Source organism: Nyctereutes procyonoides, unplaced genomic scaffold (assembly GCF_905146905.1).
Source record: "Nyctereutes procyonoides isolate TBG_1078 unplaced genomic scaffold, NYPRO_anot_genome, whole genome shotgun sequence".
In the NCBI taxonomy this organism is placed as follows: domain Eukaryota; kingdom Metazoa; phylum Chordata; class Mammalia; order Carnivora; family Canidae; genus Nyctereutes; species Nyctereutes procyonoides.
Window position 1 is genome coordinate 47,212,253 of NW_026575042.1, and position 12,398 is coordinate 47,224,650.

The following is a 12,398-nucleotide window of genomic DNA, read 5'->3' on the forward strand; positions in this document are numbered from 1 at the left end:
TCCTGCGGGCCAGCCGGGCTCAAAAGCCATGCGGCGCATCTCCAGGCGGCAGCCCCATCAGAGGCTCGGCGTTTTATTTGCAGATCTGACTCTCACCTTCAACCTAACCTTGCCGGCTTCCCCACAAAAGCCCCATGCACCGGCCTCGTGAATAAAAAAAAAAGACCCCCCCAAAAAAAGGACCAAAAAGGACCTAGCTAGCTAGGTGTGCGCCCGGCTGGCGGGAAGGTGCCCAAGGCGGCAGGGGTGTGCGCCGTCTACGCTAGGGCCCCGCCGTCCGCCCTTGGGCCGCGCCGTCCGCTGGCCCCGTCTAGGGCCCCCCGGTCCGCCCTAGAGCCCCTTGGTCCACCCTAGGATCTCTCGGTCTGCACTAGAGCCCCCCGGTACGCGCTAGAGCCCTCGCCGCGCTAGAGCTCCCCCATCTGTGCTAGGGCCTCTCGGTCTGCGCTAGAGCCCCCCCCCGTCCGTCCTAGAGCCCCCTGGTCCGCCCTAGAGCCCCTCGGTCTGAGCTAGGGCCCCCCGGTCCGCGCCAGGGCCCCGCCGTCCACCCTAGAGCCCCGCCGTCCTTGCTAGGGCCCCCCGGTCCGCACTAGAGCCCCCCCCCTAGGCCCCCTCCCGTCGCCTAGGCCCTCCCCGGTCCGTCCTAGAGCCCCTCGGTCCGCCCTAGGGCCCCCCCGGTCCGCGCTAGAGCCCCCCCGTCCGTCCTAGAGCCCCTCGTCCGCCCTAGAGCCCCTCCCGGTCCGCCCTAGAGCCCCCCGTCCCCTAGCCCCTCCCGTCCCTAGAACCCCCCCCCCCGTCCGCCCTAGAGCCCCTCGGTCCGCCCTAGAGCCCTCCTCCCGTCCGCCCTAGAGCCCCCTCCCCGGTCTGCCCTAGAACCCCCCCCCGTCCGCCCTAGAGCCCCTCGTCGCCCTAGAGCCCCCCGTCCGCCCTAGAGCCCCCTCCCCGGTCTGCCCTAGAACCCCCCCCCGTCCGCCCTAGAGCCCCCTCCCCGGTCTGCCCTAGAACCCCCCCCGTCCGCCCTAGAGCCCCCTCCCCGGTCTGCCCTAGAACCCCCCCCCCCGTCCGCCCTAGAGCCCCCTCCCGGTCCGCCCTAGAGCCCCTCGGTCCGCCCTAGAGCCCCCTCCCCGGTCTGCCCTAGAACCCCCCCTCCGTCCGCCCTAGAGCCCCCTCCCCGGTCTGCCCTAGAACCCCCCCCCGTCCGCCCTAGAGCCCCCTCCCCGGTCTGCCCTAGAACCCCCCCCCGTCCGCCCTAGAGCCCCCTCCCCGGTCTGTCCTAGAACCCCCCCCCCCGTCCGCCCTAGAGCCCCCTCCCCGGTCTGCCCTAGAACCCCCCCGTCCGCCCTAGAGCCCCCTCCCCGGTCTGCCCTAGAACCCCCCCCCGTCCGCCCTAGAGCCCCCTCCCCGGTCTGCCCTAGAACCCCCCCGTCCGCCCTAGAGCCCCCTCCCCGGTCTGCCCTAGAACACCCCCCCCGTCCGCCCTAGAGCCCCCGCCGTCCGCCTTAGAGCCCCCTTCCCGGTCCGCCCTAGGGCCCCCCGGTCCGCCCTGGAGCCCCCCGGTCCGCGCCAGGGCCCCGCCGTCCCCGTGCAGAACGTGCAGACGGACGATACCACCGGGGGGCCGCGGGGATGCGCCAGTGCAGCCGGCATCGCCCGCTCGGCGCAGCGACCACCCCCGCGGCCGGTGCTCGGGGGAGGGGGCGGCGGTGCGGCCGGGGGCCGGGAGGGCGGCGGCTGCTGGAGGAGCGGCGGGCTTTTTTTCCTTTTCTTTTTTTTTTTCTTTTTTTTTTTTTTTCCGCCGCCGCCGCCGCCGCCGCCGCCGCCGCCGCCGCGTGCGTCCGGGAGCCGGCGGTCCGCCCCGGGCTTCCTGGTGGGGCTGGGCCGGCGGGCGGGGGAGGGGCCGCGCAGCAGCGGCGGCGGAAGCCGGGCCCGGCGATAAGAGGCTGCTCGGCGACATGCAACAGTCTTTCCACTGCAGCTGAATGAGTCGGGGCGCTCACCATGCTCCCGTGACCTGGGGGCTGCCAAGTTCAATTTTAAGCCGCGGGCCTCTCGGAATCAGGACTCCCACAATGCCTTGGGCACCCGCTCGGCGGTCGGGCTGCCTCTGAAAAAAAAAAAAAATGTGAGAGGTAAGTTTGCCGTTTTGCACAGTTTCCGCGGCGCTGCCGCGCGGCTCGGCATTGTTTGGAGTCTTTCGGGGGCCGAAGGAGGAGGTGGGGGGAGGGGGGCTCGGAGTCCCCCTCCCCCTCCCCCTCCCGGGTGTGTGCGGGGGCAGCTGGCGGCGGCGGCGGCGGCGGCGGCGGCCGCGGCGGGTCCCTAACTCTGGGTCCCTAACTCGGGGCGGGCGGGGGCAGCTGCCGCCGGGCCCGGGGCCGCCCTTCCCCGGGCTCTGCGGCCGCTGTCAGCGCGCAGCCAGCTTCCAGTTTGGCAGCAGAGGCAGAAAGAAAAGAAAGAAAGAGAGATGGGCGGCGGGGGGTGGGAGGGGTGGGGGGACGGGGGCGGGGGGGGCATTGTGGGGGGGATGGAAGAAACAGGTGCGTGGAAGTGTACTCACAACTTAATGACCTTCGCCAGGGGAGGATGCGAGTCCCTGAGTCGCGAGCCCCGGTGTGCCCCGGCGGACCCCGCATCCCGGTCCCCGGGGGCTGCCATCGGGCCCGGTTCTCATCTGGGCCAAATATGTGCACGCAAAGGTTAATTCTCTGCCTGCTACCCATAAATTACGCATGACATGTTTAGCTGGGCTGCCTTATATGGAGAGGGCTGTATTTCAGCCCAGTTTGCCCTTTGCCAAGTTTACAGGGCGGAAGACGCCCTGCAGGAGAGGGCTCCTCTCTCTCTCTCTCTCTCTTTTTCCTTTTCTTTCTTTCTTTTTCTTTTTCTTCCCCCCCCCCATCGTTTGGTAGTGCGTCACCCAAAAACTGTAAGAAAAGTAAGTATAGACGCTCTCGGGGTGGAGCCGCAGTCGCTGGATGGAATCGCTTTCACCGGATGGTTCAAAAGAACCACAAGTAGTTAGGGCTCGGGTTCTGCTGTTTTAGACAAAAGCGGGACAAATATGTAGCCCCCCCCCACCCCCGCACTTTTTTTTTTTTTTTAAACGGAGCCGGAATCTGTTATTGGTAGTGATGTGTCATGTGAGAATACTTTGATGCCGGAGCCTGTAACACGAGCAGGTACACGGCGGAGCTCACGCTTGCCCCTCGCGCAGCGCTTCCCAGCCACAGGGGTGTTGCAAGCGCAGCAGAAGTGTTCTTAGGTGCCCCCCTCCCCGCCTCCACCCTGCGCACCCACCCCCGCGCAGTGGGGGGGGCACCTACGGCTGCTGCTGGGATTTGGCGGTGTGTTTCCGTGGAGTGTGCTTCCCTAGGATTAAGACGGAGTTAAGAAGCTGCCAGAAAGGTTACTGCACCCCCCTCCCCCCTCCCCCTGCACCTCCCACCCCTGGCTTTCCTCGGTGTGCCCGCGGGCACAGGCCCTCCTAAGCAAAGGGATGGTAAAGTGGGCCGCACTCGGAGGAATTTCTTAAACAAATTCATGCACCGAGACAGAGAAGTCCTGCTAATTAATGCCTTTGGATTTGCAGGCCCTGTGCGAGGCGCTTTGAAATCCGACACCAGCGCGCACACGGTGTTCCTCCCTCCTGGGTCCGCTCCTGCACCGAGGGGATTCAGGGCGTAGCGCGTCTCTAACCGCGCGAGGGACCCACTCCCTGGGACCTGTGTGGGTCCCCGAGAGCGGTTAGGTGTTTCCTCCCTGCCTTGCTGTTGAGATGAGCCAGTGCCACCCAGGCAGGTGAAAATGAAAGTTCAGCGACTGCGTGAGATTTCATCTTAGGAACGTTTAACTTCCAACGTCCTGGGTGTAGACCTAGAGCCAGGGGGGCTCTGAATCAAGTTATTTTTGCAGCCCGAGAAGCCACGTTGTTGTCGCTTGTATCTTTGCTTTCTTTAAAGTTGGTGACGACGACAGCTAGCTCCAAACTGTTTGTGTTTTTGGGAAACCCCTTCAGGGTTCTGATTTTCCTTTGCATGGGGGTGGGAGGGTGAATTCTTTTTTTTTTTTTTTTTTGGATTACTGTGTTAGTAGGCCATCTTTCAAAATGTACACATGGTTCTTAGTTTTATTTGTTTAATGGGGTGGGGGGAGTCTCCTCAGTGAGGGCTACAAAAGTTGCCTTTTGTGTTTTAGGGAACAGGTTGGGTCAGCAGCAGAAAACCTGTTCATCCATCCGTCTATAATTACAGTGTCACTTAAGACATAATAATCAGGCTTTATTATTACTGAGAGACTCAGGGAAGCTCTCATGTGCCTGGTTTAATTTTTCTTCCCATGTAACTAAGAACGAATTTGTGTGTCGATGCACATCGAGTGTGGTACTCTGTGCAGCCCTGCCGGTGGAGGAGAATCAATCCCGAGTGTTTTATGGTTCAAAATATTATTGCTTGTGTTTACATTTCCACATTTGAGGCAAACTTAGGCTCCAAGTTGAATTCATTAAATTTTGTTTCCAACATTCTGTTCCTTCCTCTGGGCACAGAATTCCTATGAAATGAAACATGGAGTCCTGTTCCAGATCAAGAAACAAATATCCCAAAGTTTCTCCTGGGGGAGGGGGGGTAGAGTAAAATCATATTTCTCATTGAATAAGGGTATGTTACTTTATTGTATACAATATCCTATTTTCATCATAGGGAACAAAAAAAAACTGCCCTTGCATTTATCACCATCGGGGGTCTTTAGGCCTGTGTTTGATCTATTTATGGAGGCTGGGAGAGAATAGTTGTGCTGTACCTTCTGCTTTTCTGCTTGATGATAAAGGATGCTCAGGTTAAAGAACATCCCAGATCTTGCTTAGAAGAAGCTGAAGAGACTATCTGGTCATGAGATTTCCTATACCCTTTAAGGAAAAGTCATTGGGGTGAGCAGTAGGTAGGAGGGTCAGAGGGGTGGAGGATAGGAAGTGAAATGTATTCACTTAAATGTTTGGCTTGATAGGAAATCCTAGCAGCAGCCCTGGTTATAGAGGATGTTACGTAGGAAGATTTTGAAGTGGTGGCCCTCTAGGCTAAGAAGCTTCCTTGGAAATCTAGAATGTGCCATCCAGGGCTGTGGCTACTAGCCATACGGGGCTGTTGAGCATTTGAAAGGTGGCTAGTTGGGATTGAGATGGGCTCTAAGTGTAAAAGACATTCTGGATTTGGAAAACTTGGTATGAAGGGAAGCATGTAAAAAAAATACCAGATTAATAGCTTTTCTGTGGATTATACGTTGCAGTGATAATATTTTGGACATATTGGTTTCAGTAGAATATACTGTTGGATTAATTTCCCCACGCTTATTTTTACTCTGTACAAATATGACTCCTAGAACACCTAAAATAACAAACGTGGCTTGTGTTACATTTCCATGGGATAGTGCTGTTCTAGAATAAAGCAGGGAAGCAGCATTCTGAGAGAAAGCCAGAAAGAGTTTGCCGGTGAAAATATAATAAAATCGACTTTTATTTTTACAAGCTAAAGAAGTTTATTGTACGTAGGCATACCTTGTCTTTCTTATCCATTGTAACCAAAATTTGAGAACACACACTACCTAACATCTATTTTTATTTCCTCAAAACTACTATTTAGTTTAGAGATTTAATGGTGAGGTAGTTGAAGGCTTGTAATTAGGGGATGAGTCTTAACACCTCTCAAAGGCCAGAATAGAGTATGATTGCTACTTAGGCACATTTTAGAGACACTATAGTTATCATTGTCCTGAAGTTACCAAACATAAACGAGTCACTAAAACTTATTTTAAAATGGAGTTCTCAGTAAATAGCAATTATCCTCAAATGCTTAATATGTATTTTCCTTTCCTATGACTTTCCTTCCTTAGAAAACAAAAAACAAGTAAATCCAAACCAGCTCCCGACCCCACGTTAATCGAAGATTAATAAATTTACACGGGCCAGATTTGCACTCGCAGGGTATAAGGCCTTGTTTTGAGTGTCACAGAAGGTAAAAATAGGATTCTGTGGTAATAGGGGCTTTGAAAGATTTCTATACACGGAGATATTGTCTTTATGATTTGAACACATTCTTGAGAAAGCATCTGACTAGCAAACAAAGCACAATGGCATAGGTCCTGGAAACATTCCCCTCAGATATTTTCATAACTGAAGTACATTTTGCCTTACACAGTGAGTGTGAAGCTGAAAAAAAAAAAGGCAGTTCTTTTCTACCCTTATAAAGCATGCTTACTTTTATTTCCTTGGAGGTTGCCAGAGATATAGGGCAGGGTGGATTTAGTGAGTTCTTTTTTTTTTTGGGGGGGGGAGGGCAGATTGTATAGAGAACCTTGCAAGAGGTGCCTCCTGCCGTCTGAGCCTGTCTCCCACTCTATGAGGCATAACTGCCATTAGTGTCAACGCATGTGTGGAGTGTGAGGGGAGCACTGATCCCCATTAACTTTGTGTATCATTTCTGATGAGTCATGGAGCATATTCACTAATGGTTGGAGGATTATTGATTGCAAAGCAGAGAATTCAAGAAGAACTATTGACATATGGCATTAAGTGTCTCTAGACATAGTTTATATTTTTAGATGAGATAGGGGTATTGATTTTTATTTAGTGTTTTTCATATTATGAAAATATATATTTATGTAAACACTACAGCTATATCCTTGAGAAAACACTTAGCAAATACATGGTTGAAGGTTTTTTTCTTTTTTTTACATATTACTATTAGTTTTTAATGACTCTAAGTGCATCTCTTGCAGATAATTATTCACATTTTTCGAGAGGCATCTTCACACACGTGTCTGACATCCATAAAAATGAGGAATCTTTAAGGCATTTACGTTACAGTATTAGACGTATGTCTTTGGCACTTCCCCCCTGTTTTTGAGATCTTACTCAGGTTTCTGTGATTATCCAGTGTTAAAACAGTTCAGGTTGTATTAATCTCAGGATGAAATGTAGCCATACTGGATAGGGTGAAGAATTCCCTTTGCACTGAGATCAACTCTTGTAAAAAGGTGAAGATGTTTCTGAAATAACTGTTATGCTTCCAGTAGTGGGTATGCTCCAGAGGAAAAACTGTCATCTCTTTGGACATTGTTTTCAGAAATCGAGAGTTACATTTTTTTATATACCCAAAGAGGTGAATAAGACTTGATAAGATAATACTCTCATGAAATGGGGACACAATTTTTATGTGAGTGTTTGTTGTGAAGGCCGCATGCTCCCTAGACAATGCTAATTTATTCAAATAATCTGGATGTTGAATAACATCAAATTGTTAAAAAGAACTGTGCTAAGTGTCATGTAATCTAGAGGCTAATGTCTGTGCAAATATCAACTCCATTCCAGTCCCTCTTAAGCTGATACTTCTACCCGCAAAGGATTTTTAAAAGAAACTTATGTTTAACACTGGGTTTTCTTTACATTTTTAATTTTTAATTTTATTTTATTTTATTTATTTATGATAGGCACACAGTGAGAGAGAGAGAGAGAGAGAGAGAGAGAGAGAGAGAGAGGCAGAGACACAGGCAGAGGGAGAAGCAGGCTCCATGCACCGGGAGCCCGACATGGGATTCGATCCCGGGTCTCCAGGATCGCGCCCTGGGCCAAAGGCAGGCGCTAAACCGCTGCGCCACCCAGGGATCCCCATTTTTCATTTTTAAAACCGTTTGGGAGCTATTAACTTAAGAATGAACTCGTTTAAAAAAAAAAAAAGAATGAACTTGTTTTAAAGAGCTAACAAGGTCCGGGGATCATGGGAACAAGTTTAATCGTATGAAATAAACATCACATTGCTGATCTGAGATATTTTATTTTGTAATGTTGATTTATAAGTGAATACATATTGGGGCAAAAATAGCAAGCGAGGCTCAGTGAGATCTACCAAAAGTAATCAATAGATACCTTATCCTCAAAGAAACAGCACTCTGATAGAGGAAGTAAGAGCTTTAAAATAACTGTAAAGTAGAAAGTGATGTCTCATAAACAGTGGCTTGGTAACATGGTTTGAAAGTTCAGATGAGGAAAGATACGTCTTTTTTTTTTTTTTTGAGGAAAGATAAGTCTTAATGTAGCTCCGGCCAGTACTGTAATAAAGAGAATAGTCTTAATGCATAAATAATGGGAAACAAGCTATTCTTTATTTTTCAACCATGCAAAAATAGTATTTTGTTAAGCCAGCATTAATTCGATCTCTTCAGTGATATTTTCTTATTTTTCATACATTTATATTTAGCATCCAGACACAGGATTTTTGTATGTGTTCTATTTCAATATATAAATTTCCAAATGTGCTGTACTAGACTATCCATAGCTTTTGCATTAATTTTCCTGTTGAATACCATAAAATACCACCTTTTGAAGTCACCAGGTAGTTACAGATGTGTTAGAAGACGGGAGTGGGTAATGAGGTTGAACGGCAGATGTGGAGAATTTGCCAAAGGCTGGATTGAAAGTAAGCTGACAATTACAATGAGGTCGTTCGCTAAAAATCTAGATATTAAAGTTAAGAAGTGGACATAACGCTAAAATACATTTAAAAAGCAGCGATTTCACTTTGGGAAAAGACATGTATCCTACATAATGAACAGCGATGAGAGAAATAGGTATTAGCCAGGAGACTTCTAATGAGAAACAGCCAGAGTAGCCCATTTAACATGACAATGAATACAGGAAAGTGGAGAAATAAAGACAGAAGGTATAGACACCGGTGGAAGTGTCCCAGTTGTGAATACAGTTTTGTGGGTTTTCAAAAATAATAAATTCTTTAAGTACCTCGTTGGTGGAAGACGTAACGTCGTCTATACCTTCTGTGTTTAAGTGTCTAGCCTACTGACATCTGTCTATAGTGACTGTGACTGAGTAAATGCTTCCAGAGAATGCCAAAAAAGTATGGTAACAATAATATATGCAGTGGGAGTGTGAGGAAATATAAACAGTGAGACTTTACAGTTTAATAGTCAAAACACATCATAAGCATGTTAAATAGCAGGGATGCCAAAATAAGGCATTGCACAGTTCGTATTCATATTTAGAACATCATTAAAGACGTTCTCGGAACCTGATTTAGTATTAGAATTTACAGACCATTCAGGGCTCATTGTATCCACAATTTGTAATCATATAGGGAACAGTCTTAATGCATGAATAATGGGAAACAAGCCATTGTTGCTACAAATCTAGCAGTGGGTTTACCAGCACTGTTGGGGATCATAGTGATGACACATTCACATTTTATTTGTGTCTATCTTCTCTGATTGCAAGAAAAGAGTCACCTTCAAGATGACCTTATACCACTCCATGTGGACGGATAGCTCTTATCCTAGCAGAAAGATAGTCCGGGTCAGGGTGGTGGTAGTCAAGTTGGGTGACAGATAGAAAGAAAGGAAGGCAGAGGGCCAGCTGTGGGAGTGTGTGTGTGTGTGTGTTGGTGGGAAAAGCTCTGAGTCATTGGCTGGACTTGCAATTCAGTATTCCCAAGCCAAAGGCCCCATCATTGATGTTTCTATTTACTAAGTTTTGATTTCAAAGAAGCCTTATTATGAAAAGATGCATCCCTTCCTCTAAACAGCCCCTAGTTTGTTGGCCACGTTCGTTGCAGTGCAAGTAGAACAACAAAAACAGACCTCATGGGGTGGGGGTGTGTAGTTTTTGAAAAGTGGAAGGCTTTGCAAATGGGAGAGGTGATAACAATTTTATTATTGCCATGTTAGACTTACTGTGTGTGTAATATATCTATTGCACTTTTGTCTGTGTCTTGAAAGGAAAAATTTTGTTGGGAGGTTAGCACAGACAAGCCTCACAGGGTGTAGACTTGCTTTCATCTTACCAGATCCGACTGGGTATGTGGCCTGGGGACAGCCATTTACTCTTTCCAATCCCTGAGTTCTCTGTGAAATGGTAAACATGTGCATACATACTTAGTAGTAATGGAAGTTCAAGGGGGCGCCTGGGTGGCACAGTTGGTTAAGCATCTGACTCGTGGTTTCCGGCTCAGGTCATGATCTCAGGATCTTGGGATCGAGCCCCGTGTGGGGCTCTGCCCTCCACGTGGAGTCTGCTTGAGATTCTCTCCTCCTCTCCCTCTGCCCCTCTTGCTCTTATTCTAACTCAAATAAATAAATCTTAAAAAAAATAATAAAAGTTCTACTTGCTATATATTCCTTTATAAAATATCTCACCTAATCTTTTTTTTTTTTACAGCTGTAAAATAGGCCTCATGACCTTTATCCTCAAGATTAAGTAGCATGACTAAAAAACTCTCCTTGTCATTTGCAGAATTATGAGGCTCGTTGTGGGACTTTATTCAAATGTCCATGTTTTTCACCATTTTTTTTGTATGATTTCAGTGATATATAAGGAACAGTAAGGAGGATAAGAACTATGATGATTACTAACATTTTTTTAAAAGATTTTATTTATTTATTCATGAGCGACAGAGAGAGAGAGAGAGAGAGAGAGAGAGAGAGAGAGAGAGAGGCAGAGACACAGGCAGAGGGAGAAGCAGGCTCCATGCTGGGAGCCCGACGTGGGACTGGATCCCAGGACTCCAGGATCAGGCCCTGGGCTGAAGGCGGCGCTAAACTGCTGAGCCACCCGGGCTGCCTAATTACTAACACTTTAGACTGCTTTCTGTAGGCCAGGGTAAGGTTTATGACTTAATTCATGGGTTCCTCAGAAGAACCCTGTGTGGTGCATACTGTTAATTGCTCAGCTTCACAGATGGGGAAACTGAGGCACCGACCAGTCAACTGTCCAAAATTACGTAAGTAATAAGTGGCACAACAAGGAGTTGAACCAGCGTAGTCCAGTTCTAGAGCCCATGCTTATATGCAAAAGAATAAAAGATTAAAAAGAAAATACTTGCATCGGGTGCATATGGGAGATGGAGACCATAAATATGTGTCATTTTCCAGCAGAGTCACGCTTTGACAGCATTTAGAAAGTAAGAGGATAGAGGGGAAAGGCATAGGGGGAGGTGGGCAGCAGGTAGGGTAGGAGGAAGGGAGGAGCCAGGTGGGAGAGGAGATGGGGGGCACTTTGGGGGGCATTGAGGAGCAGATGGTATATGCTAGCATATCCTAGGATACGCAGTGGGCAACAGGAGGTGTTTGGTTAGGCTCCCAACCCTACAGGCACGGATTTTGGTGACGATTTACAGAGGGAGGATAGGGCACATAAAGAGCTATTGTAGGAGAGAGATGAGGGATTAAATGAGGGAAATGCCAGGGAATGCAAAGGAGGACGTACATGGGGGGGAAGTGCCAGTGCAGGGTCCATAGGATGTAGCAGGTGACTAGATGTGGACGGACGGGAAAGGCAACGGGAGCTCTTAAAAACGATTCTTAGCATGTAGTAAGAATTTTTTTTAACTTTTCATCAAAAAGTTCTTCTGTAAGCATTTTCATCTTTCTTGTTAATTCTGTTCCCTACATTGCTACTCGCGTGTGCTCTCTCAGGATAAAGAACTATATTTTAAACTATCAGTCAGAGAAAATACACACTGTGTCTCATCAGGAACTACTAGAGCTCAACCAAGTGGGAGGCGCATGCTGAATTCTTGAAACATTTCCTTTCTGTGTGCAGCTCTTTTAAATCAAGCACAGGGTCCGATGCACTGCAGCAGGTCGCCAAATTCTTCATCTCAAATTGGCAGTTGTAAAGTAAGCCTAATTTCTTCTCTAGGGGTCTTTCATTACCGGCTAGGGGATGTTTCAGCGTGGGCCAGGCCGTTCTCGTCCCCTATTAAAGGAACACCGGTGTCACCTATCTTGTGCGATAAACCAGGTGGCACCCAGATACACGATAAAACGAGTTTGCAGTGTGTTCTTTGTGACTGACATTTAGGCTTCTCAGACCTTGCTATTTTAGGGAAGGTATCAGCATAACTGTGATACCCTTTTTTCCTGGAAATAAGACTCCTTAACAATCAGACACTCTCGTAAACAGAATGATGTATGCGCGGGGCTAGATACGCAGTTCTACTGAGTTCCAGTTTCCTGGGGTTGTGAGGATAGTTCTCCTTCGAAGAGAATAGAAAGCTTGGCAGGGATACCCCCGGGCCTTTTTGCTGAAGGTCCTCACGTGCTTTTTTACAAGTAAACGGCTTAACAGGGTTTAAGCAGAAGATGTCACAGCAGTGGCAGATTGTGTTGTGTTTAACATTCATTTAAAAAAAAAATTTCCCAGGAAATCAAGACAGTTTTGGAGACAATGACTCTATTTATAAATATTTACCACTTATTGTGTATTTCGATGGTCTGTGTCCATGAAAAAATAATAAAAATTGTCCCGTCTCTGTCTTTACAGCATGTTTACATAGAGCTCGAGAAAATAATGTTAACAGGGCTTTATTTCACCTTTCGTTTACATTAGTAGTATGTCAGAGCCA

At 48.4% G+C, this 12,398-nt stretch overlaps 1 protein-coding gene and 1 long non-coding RNA gene across 13 annotated transcripts in view; one reads left to right on the forward strand and one right to left on the reverse strand.

The window, feature by feature from the left end:
* Window positions 1-1,798: 1,798 nt before the first annotated feature.
* Window positions 1,799-2,720, reverse strand: LOC129507099 (uncharacterized). Its single transcript, XR_008663920.1, has 2 exons — window positions 2,555-2,720; window positions 1,799-2,104 (listed from the first exon to the last, which is right to left on the reverse strand). It is a non-coding gene; the product is annotated as an uncharacterized LOC129507099 (long non-coding RNA).
* The window catches only part of MBNL1 (muscleblind like splicing regulator 1), a 180,155-nt gene continuing 169,747 nt past the window's right edge, over window positions 1,991-12,398 (forward strand). For 8 of the 12 annotated variants that reach the window (XM_055321309.1, XM_055321316.1, XM_055321311.1 and 5 more), the window contains exon 1: window positions 1,991-2,129. The gene's annotated coding sequence lies outside the window, so the exon portion shown is untranslated. Of the gene's footprint in view, window positions 2,130-3,383; window positions 3,403-12,398 lie in introns of those variants that run through there. The other 4 variants (XM_055321321.1, XM_055321318.1, XM_055321322.1 and 1 more) reach the window with 3 other exon arrangements.